This window comes from Austrofundulus limnaeus, unplaced genomic scaffold, assembly GCF_001266775.1.
Source record: "Austrofundulus limnaeus strain Quisiro unplaced genomic scaffold, Austrofundulus_limnaeus-1.0 Scaffold272, whole genome shotgun sequence".
Lineage (NCBI taxonomy): Eukaryota > Metazoa > Chordata > Actinopteri > Cyprinodontiformes > Rivulidae > Austrofundulus > Austrofundulus limnaeus.
The window spans coordinates 359728-362603 of record NW_013952674.1 but is presented as its reverse complement, the minus strand read 5'-3'; positions in this window follow the sequence as shown (position 1 = coordinate 362603).

Genomic DNA, 2876 nt, shown 5'->3' with positions numbered 1-2876 from the left:
GAGAGAGGAGTAAAAGAAGCCATTTTTGTGAAGAAAGACCGTCCATCATTAAACAGAGGTGGAGGCCTCCGTTTTCAGTTGTCCCCCTCCTACAGTGCTGCTATAGCCAGTATCACTCCACCCCCTGTTAACAATAGGTGTTAATTAGGTGTCAACGATAGCCATGTGATGTGAGTATCAGTCACATGGAAGCAGTGCTTAAAAGCCTGAATTTTTCCTGAAACTCTCAGACTGAAGAAGTCTCTTGGAGGAGAGACGAAACGTTTCATTAGAGAAGAACCCGTCCAGAAGACCTATACAATTTTTTTCTTTTTGATTTTTTACCTGGATTACTGAGATGCATCAGGACATTGAACCTTATGGATTTGCAATGGGATGTCACTTAAGCTCATTTGTGAGCCAAGGCAAGTGAGCAAATACTTTTGGCAATATAGTATATGTAAGGATGCAACTAGACCAAGTGTACCTGTCTCTTCGGGTTGGGAACTGAAGCCAGCAGGACCCAGTTTATGGGAGCTGCCATGATGCATTTATGGGACCAGAGTCTGCACACGAGGGATGTGGGCTATATAAGTCCCACCTATTCCTCACAAACAATTATTGACCTTTTTAGTTTCTAATGTGCACCATGTGCCCAAATCAAAGGTATTTCCAGTATTCAATGTTGGTGTTCAGGTCTAGTTCTTTGGTTCTTTACACCTAGTTTTCTATTGACTTTTACATACAGCAGTAAATTAGTTTTATTGGTATTATATATGTTGTGATAGCGAAATCTTCTCAAAGTGCAATGTTGCCAAAGGTCAGAATGACTGCACTGTTTAGACTAAGTATGTTTCAACAAACTGAAAGTAATGGTAATGGTAATGGTAATTGGGGATGGGTACAACCCAGGTGAGCGGGGGCCTCATAAGTGGGCCCATTGCTCTCCCCAAAAGATACTGGGCTTTAATCAAACCTTTTTGTCCCTCAGATGAAGGACACBAGGTTAGAAACCCTCAGTGTTCTAAGCTTCTCGGGATCCACAAAGGGGTCTCCAAGAATTCTTTCCCTTAGACTACTCAGAGCCAAGCATTGGCCTAAGTAGTGCAAAGAGGTCTCTGATTCAATGCCGCAGGCATCACACAGACCATTGTCTTGGAGTACCATCACCATTTTATGGCGGTTGAGCAGATTGTGCCCAGTTAGGACTCCAACTAGTGTACTTAAAGTATTCCTTGTCAAGGCAAGAAGGGATTTTCCAAATCCATGATTTGGGCTGTTTATCAGTTCCCGTGCCTGTCTACAATCCGTCAGCTCCTTCCATCGGATTGTGTGTTGACTAAATTAATGTGCACCATGTGCCCAAATCAAAGGTATTTCCAGTATTCAAGGTTGGTGTTCAGGTCTAGTTCTTTGGTTCTTTACACCTAGTTTTCTATTGACTTTTACAAACAGCAGTAAATTAGTTTTATTGGTATTATACAGTATATGTTGTGATAGCAAAATCTTCTCAAAGTGCAATGTTGCCAAAGGTCAGAATGACTGCACTGTTTAGTGTGTTTCAACAAACTGAAAGTAAGAATGTCTAGACCACAATTCATTACAGAATACTGATACGGAAGAAAAAATATAAATTTAAAGGTGAAATTGAAACTTGTTTTAACACTACAGTGTGAGGATACAATACCCAGTAAATTCAGAGTTCTTGTATGGCACAGTTTTTCCTTACATCTATGAGCGAGGAGGACCATTCTCCTGTAGGATGTGCCATTAGGGCCTGGTGAGTTGTGGACTGAGGAAAGACATTGGTAAACCAACAACTGGAGTTGAGTTGCAGAAAAGATCAATAAAATAAATTTTATAAAGATTTGTGTGTGCTTTACCAATGCAATGTCTTCTTTCCTGAGGTGGGATCTACAAAAAACATGTTCAGCTGCTTGTTTCTACTTTAAATAACTTCAGAAATTTCAATAAATATGGTTTGTGTTGCTGCTGTAACCCTTATTTTTTTATCCATCTTGTCCACTGGGTGGTGCTTCAGTCAGGGACAATGAAGCAGGCTGGTGGCATTACTTTGCCAAATTTTCGCCTCGTCATTCTAACTAATCCGGGAGCACTTTTTCTTACAGTTATGTGACTCAGTGAGGTTTTAGCTGAATGTAGACACACTTGTGTTGTGTACATGGAGAGTGAACTAGCAGTAAACCCTGCCCTGCTTTGTAGTTGGCTTCACTTGTAGTAGCCAATGGTGAAGGTGCGCACTTCCCATATCGAGCCTATCAAACATTTGCCCGTGAAGACCTGTCGCATTTCCGTCCCTCTCCAGAAAACTAATAATTAGAGGCCATAACTTATCCTGGGGTACTAAAAACGGAGCGAAGTGAAAAAGCTGCGCCGCTTTTTAAGATTCACGTATTTATATTTATTACGTTTCCATCAAGCGCTACTGCCTGGTGCAATGCAGGTCTCGTGTAGCCAATGGACGCAGCCGACACATAGAGTATAATATTGCAGGTCCGCAGTGGCCAATCAGAAGCACCGGTACATGCCAGCYACCGCAAATTCTCCAGCGTCAAACCAAGGCTTCTTTACACATGAAGTATTCCTCCGCGGCGGCAAGCTAGTGCCCCGTGTCAGGAAAATGTAGACTTTACAGAACAGTGACGTAAAAAAAGCTGATTGATGAACACTTTATAGACTTTAGTGTTTTTATTTTATGACAATAAAGTTGGTATTTAGCACAGAAAGGTGTCCATTCAGAGAAACTGTTGCAGTTCAAGTTAACTGCTTATATTTAAAGACACAGTCTGTATTTTTTTTATAAAAGCCCATGAAGTTATGGGAAGTTCAGAACAAATAAAGTCTTTTTAAGCAAATTTATCTGGCATATATATATA